General features: G+C 43.2%; 1 protein-coding gene across 3 annotated transcripts in view; it reads right to left on the bottom strand.

Moving 5' to 3' along the window:
- ADD2 (adducin 2) overlaps nucleotides 1-14,327 on the bottom strand; it is a 105,631-nt gene extending 91,304 nt beyond the window's left edge. Inside the window, exon 1 of one of the 3 annotated variants that reach the window (XM_047746733.1) lies at nucleotides 13,763-14,327. The gene's annotated coding sequence lies outside the window, so the exon portion shown is untranslated. Of the gene's footprint in view, nucleotides 1-13,272; nucleotides 13,302-13,762 lie in introns of those variants that run through there. The other 2 variants (XM_047746731.1, XM_047746732.1) reach the window with 2 other exon arrangements.
- Between the last annotated feature and the right edge of the window lie 3,398 nt (nucleotides 14,328-17,725).

Below are 17,725 nucleotides of genomic sequence, written 5' to 3'. Positions count from 1 at the left end.
GCAGTAGAGAGAAAGAGAGAGGCCAATGATGCAGAAAGTAGAATGGCCAATTGCTGGAGTGTGGTTTTTAGAAGGTGAGAGGAACCAGGGCCAGATCCCAGAGAAAGAATGGCCCCTGATAAAAGCAGGGCCACTCTCATTGCTTCTGTCTCTCAGTGAAATTAGAGGCACCCAGCAAGGTGGGTGAGAATGCAAGGAAAGAAGATTTAAAAAAAAAAAAAAAAAAAGGAGTGAAATACTTATTTTGGAGAGTGGGAAAGTAAATGCCTCAGGATTGCCATGTAGTGCAGGGTGCTTTTCTGAGATTTTTGGTCAGGCATTTAAGAAACCTCACACTTCCCTTTAACATGCTTCATTCCTCAAAATACGTCCTGTTCCAATGCATGAGTACGAATTTTGAGAAAGTGCGTCCTCTTTATCAATCCTTATTTTTCCTGTCGCAGTTTATTTTGTTAAAGGTCACCATCAGCAGAGCAAGTCTAGACAAGGAAGTCATCTCAGAGCCACAGCAAGATGGTGATATGGAAGGACAGAAGCCTTCTGCCCCCTCCATGAGATTTATGGCTGGGGGTAATGCATGAATAATGACATGAAGACAAAAGATGCCTCAAGAGAGGAAGTTTTTCTTCTATTCTCACAATGCACAAGAACTGCTAGGAGAGCTCTCATGAGACCAGTACTTTCATAAACAACGCCAGATACTGTTAATTGCCTTTAATTGAGTTTTGAACAAGCCCAAAGTCAATAATGCCTCCTTGGTTACCCTCCTTCCTGCTTGGAAGCCAATCTCATGAACAATCCTATAACTCTTTGCAGGATTCCCTAAATCTGCTACATAAAGCCCATTTCTGTGATCCAAAAATAAAAAAAATCTAAAGCCTCACTCTCCTGTTATCTCACAGCCACATCCCATATACTTGGGGCCTTGGCACCATGTGGATAGCATTTGTATGCCCCATAGCCACTTACATCTACTTCTTCCACTGCTTCAAGAACCCACTGCCTTGGAAGTCCATGGCTCCCATTTAGACAGACTTACCATCAGCCCCCTTGTGGCTATCCTCCAATTTCCTGGTCATTCCCCTTACTCACTGGTGACTTTACCATCTTCCCCTCCTTTCTCATTCCTGATAACTTCAACATTCACATCTATGCGGTGATCCACCCAACAGCCAGCCTTCACGTTTTCCTGGCCTCTCATGCCAATCATCTCTCTCTCCACCCCAGCCTCAGCCACCCACTCCCATAGTCATATACCCTAGATCTTGCCATCACCAATAAGATTAACATCTCCAACGTATGGATTTCACATCCTCCTCCTGGACCATCCCCTTCCAGCCTACCTACTCTGATTCTCCAATGTCTCCAAGACCTTGTACTCATTTTTTCACTATCTACCCCCAAAGTCCACTCTTCACATCCTTTCTTATCTAGCTTATATTAACTAGTCCAGCCAGGTAATAATCCCCTTGCAAAGTACCTCTAACTCCTCTGTTCCTCTCTCCTCTGCTATTCTCATCTCAGAGAGCCCCACCTTTGGTTAAATACTATAAGACCTTGCTCCCAGTGTACATCTGAGTAGTTGACCCTTGCATACAGCTGTGCAAACTGGACTTATTTAAACATCTATTTTAAAGAGATATTTACTGGTCTTTATAACCAGTAAAGACCAGAACTTGAAGTAAGCACATTAAGAAAAAAGAAAAAAGGAGTCAGTATTACAGCTGTCTTCTTCCATCCCTCCCTTACTTCCTAAGGGAGTAGCTCCTCATAATACAAACCACAAATCCTCCAGAGAAGAAATCCTGAAGCAGCCTGGGTAGGAGGGAAGGATGAGATAGCCTAGCTCCTGACTTCACCCCCTCCACCTCTCCCATATTACCTTCCTCTTGGGCAACTCCCCTTACATCCCTCTATAGTGCTCCCCACACTCTCACTATGGCCCATTATGCTTCTGCTCCCTCTTTGAGACTAAGGAAATATCCCTTCTCCTGTTTGCCTTAGAATGGCCGAAATGTGCAGACATTTAAAAGACAAGAGACAACCAAAAAAGAGATACTGTGGCATTCAAGCTCATGAAAAGATGTTCAAAGTCATTGACATTAAGGAAATGCAAATTAAAACCACAATGAGATACTACCACCTCTATCATAAGGGCTAAAATTAAAAAAAAAAACAAAACCTAGCAATACCAAGTTTAGAGCATCTAGAACTCTAATAATTGCTGGTGGGGATGCAAAATGGGGTACAGTCATTTTGGAAACAATTTGGCAGTTTCTTATAAAGTTAAGAATACACTTAGGATTCCACAACCCCACTCCTAGGTATTATTTACCTGAGAGAACTAAAATACACAAAAATTTGTGTATCAATATGTACAGTGGCTTTATTCATAATCATCAAAAACTGGAAACAACCCAAATGTCCTTTAATGGGTGGATGACTAAGCAAGCTGGTACAGCCATCCAAATAAATATTACTCAGCAATCAAAAGAAATGAACCATTAATATTTGTAGCAACAAGGTTTAATCTCAAAAATATTATACAAAGTGAAAGAAGTTGGACACAAAAGACTACACTGTATGCTCCCATTTATAGGACATCCTGGAAAAGGCAAAACCAGTTGGGTCGTTGTCAGGGGCTGTGGGTGGATGGGGGAGATTCACTCCAAAGGGGCACAAAGGAACCTTGTTCTGTCTTGATTGTGGTGCTGGTCTCTCATGCCAATCATCTCTCTCTCCATCCCAGCCTCAGCCACCCACACCCACTGTCAAAATTTATAGAACAATATACCTAAGAAAGGTGAACTGTACTCTATGATATCTCAGCAAGCTTGACTTTAAAAAGCACAAGCCAGGGTGCCTGGGTGGTTCAGTGGTTAAAGCCTCTGCCTTCGGCTCAGGTCATGATCCCAGGGTCCTGGGATCGAGTCCCGCATTCGGGCTCTCTGCTCAGCAGGGAGCCTGCCTCCTCCTCCTCTCTCTCTCTGCCTGCCTCTCTGCCTACTTGTGATCTGTCAAATAAATTAAAAAAAAATCTTTAAAAAAAAAAAGCTTTAAAAAGCACAAGCCAACAAATTAAAAAGTGATGTTCTTTTGCATAACACATGGGACACAATAGTAAATTATACCTGTAACACAAATAGCATCAGAAAAAATCATTTTTGCAGAACTGGTTCCTGATCCCACAGAAGCAGCACACTAGGATGGAAAGAACTCACATATGACAGAGTACCTTTCCTGGTACTCCCAGGCTCCTTTCAAGGGGCCATATAGTAGCTGGGCATTCATCTCAGCCCCTCTGTCAGGAGCTAAGAACCTCACTCCAAATCCACAACCATTTGGTCCTCTGATGGGCAGAAATAGAATGACTGACATCCTGAAACACAGAACTCAGCCTTGCTGCCTTATCCACATATGTCAGCCATACCACCTCACACTGGCAGAAGTAAAAACTTCACTAACCACGGGGCAATTATAGAGCAAGAATGGCGACCTTCTTTCTCAAATTCTGACTAACTTTGAAAGACTATTTTAGCAGGTAAAAAGTAATGCAGAACCTCAATAGGAGAGACACTAAGATAATTACAGATCAGCATGTAGACTTGCTCTGCAAATTGAAGCCCCACTTTCTTGGCTCGGCTCCTCATTTCCCAGCAGACTTGAACTTTCTGGGGATGCACCCAGCCATCCATAAAATCCCAATGAACCCAATCCACAGCAATAAAAACAAGGTCCTTTTGCATAACTAAAGCTAGAGATCTGCTTTAAAACATTGTCAACTTAATTAAGTATTGCTTCCTGGTTGTCCCAGTTGTAGGAGCTATGGATTTTTGTCCCATTATTATAAATTAACTTAATAGATTTGTCCTTTAACAATATTCTCTAACTATTTTCCTTTTGTGTTTGAAGTTGACTGTTTAACATCATGATTAAGATGAAAGTCTCCAATTATAACAAAAGAGCAAACACTATAAAACAGCAGACATACTTAATTATGAAAAAATTCACAAATATGCAAAATTGGAGAGCATACTATATAATGAACTCCAAGTACCCATCGTCTAACTTCAGAGTAGATTGCAATTTTCCCGAGAGGGTCTGGGTCACATCTCTTGTCCCAGTGTAATTTTTAATAGCATCTCCTTTCACTTTAAAAAGTGTCAGTTTAGATATTATACCCAGTCTCAAAACTATCAACTTGTAGTCCATCTCAATTCACCTCAACCCCACCTATACCCCAATAAAAAAAGATTTTGAGACAAATCATAGACATTGATCATTTCATCCATAAATATAATAGATTTTAAAAAGCAGATTTTAATTCTTTGACATCCTTAAACCTGATACATTTTCGGTTCAGAACCAAGTATAACAAGGACAGGCTTCAAAGCTGGTAACAGTTTTTACAGCCTGTAACTTCAACAGTTAAGATCTATAAAGCAGGATCCCCCAAAACTGTCTTCTGTCTCAGTGATCACTGCGAGGGCTGAAAAATGAAGCAATTATCTCCAAATTAAATGGAAACAGAGAGGCAACTGAAACTTCTTAATGTGTATAACTCCACATTTACTTTCTGAACAAAGCACCTTTGGAACCCAAAAATCCCTCCTTTTTATCAAGATTAAAAAAAAAAAAAAGCCAGCAGCCCCTACCTCCATGAGGACACGCAGTGTTTGTCCACTAACTTTCTCTGTTAGTTCCTTACTTTCTGCATCCAAATCGAGTACTGGCTACTCTGACAAATGACCTTCCATAGCAACTAGCCAATAACTGCAGCCCAGGTTCCCCCCAAAGTTGTTTCTGTCTTATCTTAACCCTCATCTTATCCTGGGCTTTTTCAGACTATTAGCCAAACCCTTCTAATTTGCGACTTGCACCTTTCTGAAGAGAAACAACTGAGCCTGTTAGAATTGTATATAAGCTAAAAGTCATTCATCTTAGAGTGGGGTGAAAGAATGATTCAGAGTTTCTGCACTATCCTAGACCAGAGAAGATGTTGGAATTGAGTTGGTAGGTACCATACATATGTGAAGGCATTTTCAAAACAAAGAAGAACAAACTTCACTGGGTTTTAATTTAAACCATGGGCATACCAGCAGCTGATTTTATCACTACTATGCATGGCTTGATTGAAAACTAATGTCCTTGGCTTCTAATTCAAGATGGCGGGCCTAATCCCACATAGCCCTATGTTCTTCTCTCTCTCTCTCTCCTTAGAGTCCATTAAATTGACCTTAAGGGGATAAAAATGCATAATCCCATAATAACAAAGTAAAAGCAGGTTGTTATCAGAGGAGAGATTTCAGCAAGTTTCTGTAGGACAAAAAGCAGATGGGGAACTGGTGACTAATGTTTGAAGCAAAAGAAGCCTCAGCCCAAATTTTAGGCAAAGGATGCTAGAGCCCAGGAAGCAGACGATCTGTGGCAGAGCCCTGAAGTGTCCCAGCTGGTGATATGGCAGGCAAGATAAAGGGCAGGAAGAAAAAAGAGACTGGACACCGCAGCACAAATTGTGGGTCTCTATGGCAGAGCAGAGCCCACTCACCTTTTCTCCTGTGCCCATTCACAGTGACACCCACCCCCCACCCCACCCCCACCCCCACCCCAAGCCAGGCACTCAGCTGTGGTAACCTCTGTATCTCAAAATAGTAGGCAGGTGTTCTCAGTTCATCAGTTTGATGAGCGGAAGGATCTTCTCAGAGAAACTGCACACCCTGCAGGGGGTGAACAAGGGCAGCTGTGGTGGTGTTTGTGTCCCCAGGGTCATCTTGGGAGCATTTCCTATCTAGGGGCCCAAGGGTTCAGATATGGGAGTCCCTGAGAAGGATATGAAATTCTAGGTTATTACTTGTGAACAATATCAACACAGATAATGAACAGTTTAAAATTTTTCAGCTTTTAGAATTACCATCATTATAGACAAATCATAGAAACTAACTATGGCCATGGAACAGAATGAATATTTTATCAACTTTGATAAAACAAAAGTAAAGGAAAGCTAAAGGGAAGGAGGAAGCAGGGCAAGAAGAGGTGGTGGTAATAGCCTTACCTTACACAGAGTAAGTCAAGTGACCCAATTAACAGTCCATAGAATGAAAAAGCTCGTTTTAATGAAGACATTGTCTGGAGCCTCAGCGATGACCAGAGAAAGAGAGTAAGGAGAGGTAGTAGGCATGATGTAAATAAACTACATCCTTGACTGTCATGGCAGAAGGTCACCAGAGGATGATCGAAGTTGATCGAAGCAGCAGTGTATGCATATTATTTTGAGATACAGAGGTAACTATGGCAGAACAGCAAAGAGCTAAAAGCAGTTTGCCTGTGGATAAGGATTTGGGCTGGCCAGGGATTGCTGCTTTCTGTTAGAAGCCCTTCAGTCCTATTTGATTTATCAACTATACACACGCATTGCCTTTAAAACAGTACAAACCTGGGGTGGGGAGGGGAGGAGAAAAACAAAGAAAAATAATGACAGTTCTTCTGGATATGCAAGAAAGGAAATCTCAAGCACCCTGCAGCAGGAACAAGCCTGGAACGGGTTAAGCTGGATACCGCATAACTATGGTAACAGATGTAGCTAATTTGGGACACAAATGAGGGTGTTGGAAGGATCTAAGAGAAATGTGGTGCTAAGAGGGAAGAAGAATCAATTCTAAATAAAGGAATGTCGAGATAATCAGTATGGACGCTCTGCCATCTGACACAGTAAAGGAGGAAAGAACTGAACGCACCCTCACTTTTTGACTATTTTTTCACCATCAATTCTTTTAAAGATTTATTTTAGTTAGAGAGTGAGCGAGCATGAGTTGGGGGAGGGTCAGCAGGAGGCGGCGGGGGGGTGCGGTGGATCTCAAGCGGATTCCATGCTGAGCACAGAGCCCTGACACGGGGCTCGATCTCATGACCCCGACATCATGACCTGAGCTGAAATCAAGAGTTGGATGCTCTACTGACTGAGCCACCCAGGCACCCCTTCGCCATCAATTTTTTTAAAAGCAAAAGTCAAGAGATTCTTATATGGGCTCCTTACTGAGTAAAGAAAGTAAATATAATAAAATTCATATTCAATAAAATAACATGGGCTGAAAATCACGTCCATTGTTAGAAGAAATTGTCTTCATAAGTCCCCAAGCATTTCAAGTTTAATGACTTCAGTTGCTCTTCAAGAAAAACAATTTAGAAATGACATGCAAATGCACATGTATTGGCTTTCCCTTGATACAATGATTTGCAAAAGAGCATATGCAGTTAAGTAACTCTTTCGAAATTCCACAGAAAATGACCAAAAAAAGAGAAAAATAGGAACAAATCTGCATCACTTCTGGTTACCAGGAAGACTGCCAACCACGTGGCAGAATCTGTGAGGAATCGACATCTTTGCTACATCAACTCTTCCCATCCAGAAACAGGACATTCGGGATTTCTGAAATACTCGTAGTTCACATGTTCTGTGAAAATGTCCATTTCATCAAGATTTTCACATATGTTAGCATACAATAATGCAGTGTTATGATTTCAAATCTCTTCTCTGCTTTGTCCCACCTTTCATTTCTAGTATTGTTTTAATCATAATCAGGCTTGCTAGAAGTTTGTCTGTTCAGTTGGCTTTCTAAAAGCAACTTGCCAGACAAAAGTGGGGGGACAGCACGTAAGGTTGGAGGAAAGAGCTTGAGAAAGGTGTGGAGACTGTGGGGGAGGTTTGTAGAAGGGACATGTCCAGGAAGATGGTGGGTGGAGTGTGAAGGAAGATGTAAAGGTAAAGAATTTGGGTTTTATTCCAAGAGTAGAAGATTGTCAAGATTCAATTTCTGTTTCAGAAAGATCACTGTAGATTGATGGAAGGAGCTTGAGTTCAAGGTAGGCAAGAGAAGTGGGAAGATCCAGAGGAATCCAAGAGGGACTGATGAAACCCAAGCCCAAGCAAACTAGCCCCGGCAGGATGGAAGGCAACCTCATCAACACAGAGACCAAGGTCTAGCTGGGCCTCATGGAAGCTACCAGAACAAAATCACTTGGCCACCTCAGGAAAACCAAGTGGCTTCTTCTCTAAATTGGCTAGGGGAGCGGAGGAATGGCTTATCAACACCCTCATGTCTGGTTTTTTTTGTTTGTTTTGTTTTGGATGGTGTTGGGGGGGGGGCGGGAACTGGTTTTTTTGTTTTGTCTCCTCACCCTGACTCCCCCTCCCTGTTTGGCCTCATATGGACACCCTGCCCTGAGATCCTAAGTCCTCACAGGTCTATGCCTATCCAATCAGCTGTCTGCGTGGGGCGAAGGCATGGGTGAAGGATGTCAGCGGTCCTTAAAGCTGCCACTCACAGTAGTCAAAGGCATTTTCTCCTTGGCTTGGTAAGTACTTTCAAGGCTGGGCCCAGGGAAGACCGTTCCAGATATCATATGGAGAACTGATATTTGCTTTCTGACAACCACATCCTAAATTCCCTAGCCTCCAGGTCCTGCCTGGGTTGCTTAGGGGGTCCTCTGTCAGACCAAGTACATTAGAGATATTTACAGCTGGGTCAAGTGACATTTATTTATGTACTTTATTTTCAGCTGTAACTATTGGGGGTGATCAGAACTGACCTGGTTTGAAGCTGGCTATCTTAAAGCCCCACATTATTCGGGGGTCCCTCAGCACACCTCAGGATCGGGGGTCCAGTTACTCAAGGTAGAAGGTGCTGATAAAGTTCTTAAAGCCCTTTATTACCCCCACCTTCCCCCTAACCACACCATAGTGCATCCAGGTCTGGTGCATTGAGCCTGAGTATTTTTCTAGGACTCAGCTGGAAGAATATCCCTGCTTCCTTGGGGGAGGGCCCCTTGTTGACTCATGGGCTGGTTGATGTTGGTTGGCACCATCTCTACCATATCTTCTAGAGAGTCCTTGAAGAATCTAGGCCCTTTGATATCTCTCTCTTCTCTGCAGCTAAAATAGATCTGTCTTCCTTTGCCTGGCATGTCCTGGTTTTTGCATTAAATGTCCCCCATCCCAAAAAAGCCATCAGTCCTTGGCAACCAGGGCCCTAAGTAACACAGCAGCAAATAAAACCTGTGTGTAATAGAATACAATATAAATGCATATGGTCTTAAAATTCTTTCAAGCTAAAACTATGGTAGCCAAGGTATACAGAGTAAAATATTAGGGCTGCAATCTCTCTTCTAGAGATTCAAAATTCTATTTCAAACATCTTGGGTGTGTCCTTGTCCACAGTCCAAAATGCTTACACTATAGAGAAATTTTTTTTTAAGATTTTCTTTATTTATTTGACAGAGATCACAAGTAGGCAGAGAGGCAGGCAGACATAGAGAGGGGGAAGCAGGCTTCCTGATGAGCAGAGCCTGATGCAGAGCTCAATCCCAGGACCCTAAGATCATGACCTGAGCTGAAAGCAGAAGCTTAACCCACTGAGCCACCCAAGCGCCCCTACAGAAATCTCTTTTGAAGGAAAAAATTTCTCATGGACCCAAGGTTGACCTAAGTCACATTTATTAAAATGTAACTTAAATAAGTACACTCATAAAGACCAGTTAAAAACACCCAGGCATTATAGCTTTCATATAACTAAAATGCCAAAATAAATTTACAAATAAATGCAACTGTAAAACTTTAAAATGTCAAATACATAGTTATCTTCTTGCAACAGATGATATTGTTTTGCTGGAATTAAAACTCCATTTTGGGGACGCTTGGGTGGCTCAGTTGGTTGAGCAGCTGCCTTCGGCTCAGGTCATGATCCCAGCGTCCTGGGATCGAGTCCCACACTGGGCTCCTTGCTCGGCGGGGAGCCTGCTTCTCCCTCTGCCTCTGCCTGCCTGTGCTCACTCTCCCTCTCTGACAAATAAAATCTTTAAAATAAAAAAAAATAAAACTCCATTTTGGGTTTATCAACAGAAAGATATAGTCTCAGGTCTAGTTACTACATGTTGTCACTATCTGAATTTTGGCTTCAAGGATACCAATGTGGGCACTAATAAAGCATGTATGCAAAATAATATTAGTAACCTCAAAAATGTGTTTGCTACCTTGAAGATAATCAGGTACCATAATTTAAAATTCTTCTAAAAACCATCCTGAGATGCCTACATAAATGGGTACCATTTCATACTAATAAAAATAGTAACTAACATCACTAACATCTATTGAATTTTACTATATGCTCCAAGTCTTTCACATGTAGTAACTCTAATCCTTGCAATGTCACTATGAAATCAATACCACATATTTATCTCCATATTATCAAAAGAAACTGAGGATCACAGAGGTTGAATAACTTGCCCAAGTTTCACAGCTAGTAAGTAAAAAAAAAAAAAAAAAAAAAAAAAAGAGTTTGAAGTCAGACAGTCTGGCTCCACTCAATCATTACACCAAATTACCGGTCTCATTGTTTTGGACACAAGGTAGTTTTTGGGGGTTACTAAATCTGCATCAAATTTAGATCTAATCCAATTATTGCTGAAACCAGCAACAGGAACTGTCATTGTGTTTTCACTACAACACCTGCTGCTAATAAGTTCCCACAACTCAGTAACTATGAAGGTACGACTAGCATGAGAGCATCAGTCCTTGACAATATAGTGCTGATCCCAGGAATTGTTCTTCTGAGCCTGACGAGCCTATGCCCTGTGTGGACTCACTGTTCTCTCCATGTACCTCTAGTTAAACTCCTCTCTGCCTCATGACCTGAGCCACCAGGCCTGCTCCTGGCTCACATGGAAAGACACAGAGGCAAATACAGGCCCCACCATTGGCTTTGGAGTTGCCATCAAGATAATCCAGAACATATTTTATTATTAATTATTTAAGATTATCACTGAAGTAAAACTGCTAATTTTAGAGAAGACACAGATCCCTCAAAATGTATAGATCTCAGAACCCCAGTGGTCTGAGAGACCCATGAGTGGTATAAACTCACACTGAGGAACACTTTAAAAACAGTGGTTTGGGGCACCTGTGTGTCTCAGAGGGTTAAGCCTCTGCCTTCAGCTCAGGTCATGATCTCAGCGTCCGGGGATCGAATTTTGAGCTCTCTGCTCATTGGGGAGCCTGCTTCCCCCTCTCTCTCTGCCTGCTGCTCTGCCTACTTGTGATCTCTCTGTCAAATAAATATATAAAATCTTAAAAAAAAAAAAACAAAAACAGCAGTATGAATCCCTCCTTGTATCTGACAAGAACATGATTGAAGCCACCATTCCAAACTATGTTATATTTTTGAAGAGTTCTTTTCTGCTCTTAGAATCAAGAACTATTGTGCTTCACTTACATTTTTGTGTTTTATGTTCTGGACATGTGACATTCTGCGTTTCATGCTTTTTCTGCATAGCTCTCAGAATAATCTGTGATTATGCATTCATTTATAGGGTTTCCTGATGGAGGTCAGTTCCTCTCCTTCTAAGTGCTGTCAAGACAGAGACCATGTCTGTCCCTGCACCCTTCACAGAACCTGGCGCATAGTAGGGCCTCACTGAGTGTTTGTTAAATGAACAAATGGGTGGATAAGTCCATAAATAAATAAAACACATGAGTCATGGGTTGGTCAGTTCTTCCTGTTCGGTGACATGCTGGAAAGTTTAGAGTTGGATTTGTTTACCTTCAAAACAAGTACAGAGGGTCTTATGCTTGTATTTTTGTATTAGTTTCATTCTTAATACCATTTTATATCTCTACCCTTAGTCTTCTTTTTTCTTTCTCATTTATTTCTAAGTTAGTCTCCCTTGCTATGTTTTAAAAAGACCAATAAACTGTCTTAGATTTCTTGTAGAACAAGGTAGATAAATACATTTATCAAAGTCTTTCCAACATACTTTTGAAACCTTAACACTGAATTCTGTCCCAATAAACATATTTCATCACCTGTAAACTCTTAGAGAATACTGTGATGTGCTAATTCTAGCACCATCCTAACATTTAAAGCCAATTCAACTCAAGCCCAGAAACCACATGAGGTGTGTCATTTCAGGCAGTGCTATGTATTTTGTATGTAACAAGCATATTTCTAATAAGGTTAAGCAATTGGACAAGAAAGAATATATGGCTTCCCACAAACTGTATGGATTTGGGATCAAAGATTTTAGTAGTTCTCCAAAATATATTGAAATTACAATAGTAAAAGGTTTGCTATTGGGGGTGGGGAGATGAAAAGTGGACAGGGGTGGGGAAAGAGACAGGTCTGGGCAAGATCCTGGTCCCTACCCACTGACAAAAGTCTGACCACAGAATGAAGGTATAACACTATAAAGCAAAAATATTAAATGATCTAAATCCCTCTGTAAAATCTAACATAGACTATTCATATGCTAGTGGCTAGAGTGACTTGCAAGTCTGAAACTTCAGTTATCTGCTCTTATTCATTTAAACCATTTTCACTTCAAATGTTTACCAATTCTCTCTTAAAATGAAACCCAATGTTTAAATCCCTTTAACGAGGCCACCCCTACAAGTTAAACATGCATCTCATGTACCTTAACTAGACCCACACTAGATGTGAAAGGAGGTGGGTCTGCCCTCTCCAATCACTTGCTCCCACCAGGATGTCAGATCACCCTCTCCTTTGGGCTTAGTCAGAAAGCACAAAATGTCCATTTAGCAAACTGAGATTTGATTTCTATTATTAATAAGGCTCATTTGAGTCACTTGAATCTTAGACAACAAACTGCAAGAGGCAAGAGTGGGTGTAAAGAAACAGATGGGTAATAATCATGTGTCACAGATAAATGACAATTTTTTTAAAAGAATTTGATAGGGTGTGGGCTGGGGCTTTTTTTTCCCCCTTTCCCTTTTCTCTCTCTCTCTCCCTCCCTCCCTCTCTCTCCTGGGGCTTTCTCTCTCGGTCTTTCTTTCTCCCTCTCTTTGGCGAGGGGTGGAGATTATAGAAGAAAAGGAAGGGGGGGAAAAGCAAGACAATAGGCTAGACAGAGCGCCTGATCGGCATCCTAAAGCAGTCTGCCCCGCCCCCACTCCATCCCAAACCTAACACCTGGTAGCTCAGTGGTTGTGATTTCAAAACTGGCAGAAGCTGCCCGCCCCCCACCCCACCCGGCCTCCCGGACCAAGGGTGGTCTCCAACCCCGGGACAGGAGGGGAGAGGAGGCAGGAAAATAGAGGGGGAGGGAAGATGAAAGCTAAGGGAGGAACAGACTGGCAAGACCTCTTGGGGACAGTGGCCCTTTTTCCCTCCAAAGTGGTGGAGTGGCATAAAAATCCAGATCCACTGGGGCCCGCTCACGTGCCAGCTCCCCTGCTCCAAATGCAGGCCGCCGCCGATGCCGCACCTGCTGCCTCGCAGCTGCGGCAGAGCGCCCCGCCTCGAGCCTTGACAACGCCCGGGGGACGCGCCCAGCCCGCGGAGCACTCCTCACTGCTCCCCCGGAGGGCGGCGGCCAAGCAGGAAGGTTAGGGAGGGGCAGCCCCCGTGAAGCGACGCTTGCCTCCCGCCAGCCCTGACCCAGAAGAATGCCCCACCTGTCAGGCGTGGCGCTCGGGGCGAGTGCGTCCCACCGTCCCCACGCAGAGGCCAGCCCTACTCAGCTCCGGAGGATCTTTCCGAAGATCCTCCAATTTTACATCATCTACAGAAACCTTTAGACACAAAACACGCAGCCGTGGGGAAGGGCGGCAACACACACACACAAGCAGACCCTCGACAATCGGGACCAACCAGCTCGCGCACAGTGGACGGACGGTTGCTGTAGGGGTCTCAAATTCCATCAAAAGAAACAAAACCAAGGCAAGCCACGACGCCCATTCCCAAGCCGGGCTTACCTCCTGCACAGCATCTTATCCATCCCTGGTCTTCCACGGTGGGTTGTTGTTTTGCTTTGTTGTCTTTTCCTTTGGGTGTCTGCTTAATAAATGCACCCAGCTAATCTGCAGAGCAATGTTTTCTTCCCGTCCCGCAGCCCCACACTTGTCAGAGCTGCCTGGAATTCCACCAGCAATGCAGCTTCCCCGCGTCAGCGGTGATTACAGACAACAGAAGCCGCTACTCCTTGACAAAAGGCTGTCGTTCACGCTCGTCCCTTACACCCTGCGGTCAGAATTAAATCCATTTCCCGCACAAGGCTGGGAGGAAATGAGAGCTCTCTTGGCCGTGCGCTCTGACAAAAGGACGCCTGGCGGCGCCCACAGCGCCCCCTCTAGCGGGCCGCTGCCCGGCTGCCCCAGGGCCGCTGTGCTGCAGTGCCCCCACCCGCATTGCCCGCCGCCCGCGCTGCCGCAGTCCCGCCGCCTGGCCTCTGCCCACTTCCACTCCGGCACTACGAACTTAGCCAAGAGCTAGTATGAGGATTTTATTACTGGGAAGGAAATCTGAAACGTGAGCTTCCTTTAACGATATATTCTCCCTGGGATTAAAAAAAAAAAAAAAGTCCTACAGCTGGAACATTTATTGCCTGGGAAACCTGCCTTTAGAAAATTAACTACTGCCTTTAAAAAATTAACTACAAGCGTTTTAATAGCAATTGTTGACCATTTGAATTCTGAGCCCAAATTATCCCTATTCTAATTCTTCTACTATAGCAAAATTTTTTGTTGTCCTGCGGTCTGGGGCTGTGCGCCCAGCTCCCTCCAATTCTCATTACTTTCTCCTCTCACCCCTCTCCTCATCCCAGAGGGAACAGGTGTTTAGTGAATAGGGAACTGGGTGGAGAACCAGAATACTTGATTACAGTCTCAGACCCGCCATTAACTAGCTGTGTGACTTTGATGAAATCACTTAACCTTTCTGGGCAATACTGTCTCAGTCTGTAAAATGACAGCATACCTAAAGCATCTTCCACTTCTACTTTCTGACAGTTTCTCTCAATATGCCCTCAGAGTAGGAATGTCACGTGGTAACTTAGGACTTTAGAAACCACTCCCCCTACCCAGCTCCACCAGCTTCCCCAAATCAGCATTCACTCCACATGGTTTTGTTTTTGTATTTTTGTTTTAATGTTGATTGCAGGGCAAGTACGGCTTCCAGAAAAGCCCCTGGTCATTTCCCCCAACCAGATCATGGCCCCTCTGCTCATTCTAGCTCTAGGCCACCACCACCTTTAGATGCTCCCATAAAACCCACCAATCTCCATCACAGGGCTGCCACAGAAACAATTTCTGGAGGTGGACCTAGGAAGCTTTTTATTTAACAAGCATCCCTAGTAATTCCTTTGTACTCTGACATGTAAGAAATGCCACTCTATGTGAGCTACTCCTGGTTTGGAAAAAGAGAAGATGGCCACCACAACCATCCAAGAATTGGCCAATACTCCATCTCAGATGCCAGAGTAAATTGTGTCTTTCTGCTTTAGCTCTTCCAGCCTCTCCATCCCCCCAGTCTCTATCCCCTCCTTTCTTACCCAGAGCTTCTCACTCACTCCCATTTCACTTTCAGAATTGCTGAGTCCACAAGCTTTTTCCCCATTCTCCAGTCAAAACCTGCTAGAATTATAAGCAGCTGAGTCACGAAGATCCAAGTTCCGTCTGGCCAGAACCAGAAGTCATGTGTTTATTGAGACACTTCAGGTGGCTATGTATTATTGGTGCTGAGGGAGAATATCTAGGGAGTTTAGAACATCTTCTCCAGAGCCCTGAAATCATAGTTATGGTGGGCCCTTTTCAGAAATAGAATCCAAAAAGGGAATAGAGAATTTTTGTTTAGTCCAGAAATAGCAGGCTTCATAAATCCCCTTAGTCATCTCCATCACTCAAAAATTTCTCTTCCTGATGTATTATTTAGCTTTCTCAAACTAGTAATTGCAAACTCTTGTTGGCTCCTGCCAGTGTTCTGTCCATTTTTATTCATTTAATCCTCACAAGAACGCCATAAAGACAGTACTATCATTATCCCATTTTACAGTTGAAGAGATTGACACACAGAGAGGTAACTGGCCCAAGGTCACACAGCTAGTGAGTGCTTGAGCAAAGATTCAAACACACACAATACGGCTCCAGAGCTTATAAGCCCTAACCACTACCCTGCACATGGCTTCTGGAAAGAGACCAAAAAAAATAACTTTAAAATGCAGAACAAGGGGGCTTCTGGGTGGCTCAGTCATTAGGTGTCTGCCTTCGGTTCAGATCAGGATCCCAGGGTCCTGGGACCAAGCCCCACGTCGGGCTCCCTGCTCCATGGGAAGCCTTCTTCTCCCTCTCCCGCTCCCCTTTTGTGTTCCCTCTCGTGCTGTGTCTCTCTCTGTCAAATAAATAAAATTTTTTTAAAAATGCAGAACTAGTACAAGACACTGATAAAGTTGATAAGGCTGATATATTCTTTTCCCAAAAAAGTGATTCTGCTCTTCTGGTCATCACAGTTAAAATAAATAAATTAAATAAATAAATAAATAATCCGCCATCTTCTCTTATATGTCATCTGCATGTGACAAGTGCTGGAAAGATTAATGCCATCCTGTGGCTATAGGAATTGTTCAAATATCAGATAGGAAGCAAGACTTCAGTATATAAATTTCCATATTAAGAACCTACATGGAATTTTAGCTGAAGTTCCCGAAGTTCTCACTCAATTCCAAATTCACCTTGAAATCCTACAAAAAGAACTGCAGTTGGCTCCACAGGCTATCCTGGGAAGATCATAAGAATTCAGAGTCCCTACCACAGAAAACCCAAGATGCCTAGACCTTAACTAGGGACAGGAAAGCACAGAAGAATCCATGTCAAGTCCAGAAAAAATCACATCTGACTAGCCCCCAATGACCACGTCAAATAAATATTGATAAATTTTAGTTTAAAATTAGATTTTCTGACTGATTTGCAGTAAAATTATTTCTAATCCTGAGGTCTCTTGACAAAAAATGTTTCCAGTCAGCAATAACTTATCAAGTGAGCAGATGGCCGTGTAACAGACTATAGTGCCTCCACCTCCTGGTATTCATGTCCTTGTGTAATCCCCTCCCTCTTAGGTGTGGCAGGACCTGTGACTTGATCCTAACCAACAGAATACAGCAAAGAGGATGGGATATTGCTTCTGTGATTGCCTTACATAAGATTCTTCATCTTGCTGACTTTCTTGATTGCCTTCTTGGTTTGTATGCTTTGATTAAGTAGCAATGCTAAGAAGAGCTACACAGCAAGGAACTGTAGGTGACACCTGGTCAGCCACCAGCTAAAACATCAGTCCATAAGTCCTAGAGGAATGAACTTGGAAGCAGATCCTTCCCCAGTCAAGCCTTCAGCTGAGACCCCAGCCCAGACTAACACCTTGATTTCTGCCTTGAGAGTGAGCTTAAAGCAGAAGACCCAGCTAAGCCATGCCCAGGTATGACTGCTGATCCACTGAAATGGTGAGATAATGTGTTAAGTTACTATGTTTGTGGTAATTTGTTACACAGCAATAGATAACTAATACAGTGCCTTAGCACCCTCCAGACACAGGCATAGTTATCAATGGCCTTCTCTAGGGCATGTCAGAGGTGCTGGAGGGATTGACACCCAGAGGATCAGCTCTCAAACAATGACCATCAGGAGTTGAGGAACAGCCTGGCTCCCTCATTCCTAAGTGTTGGAAGGACACCTCTGAAGCATGTTGTACATAGTCTCCCAGAGTGCCTCAGCAGGACTAAGACCCAGTGGCCCACAGTAGCAACCTGCCCAGTCATGCATCTTTCATAGTCTGGCTTTTCTCCCCTATATTACTTCCCCACTCTCCTATTGGTGGTTCCTGGGCTTGTCTCCCAAATAAACTATAAATCATGGCCTACTTTGAGGGAAATCAAATTTAAGAAGAAGGGA

This window comes from Lutra lutra, chromosome 9, assembly GCF_902655055.1.
Source record: "Lutra lutra chromosome 9, mLutLut1.2, whole genome shotgun sequence".
Taxonomy (NCBI): domain Eukaryota; kingdom Metazoa; phylum Chordata; class Mammalia; order Carnivora; family Mustelidae; genus Lutra; species Lutra lutra.
Note: the sequence above shows the minus strand (reverse complement) of the source record. Positions and strands in the feature narration are given on the sequence as shown.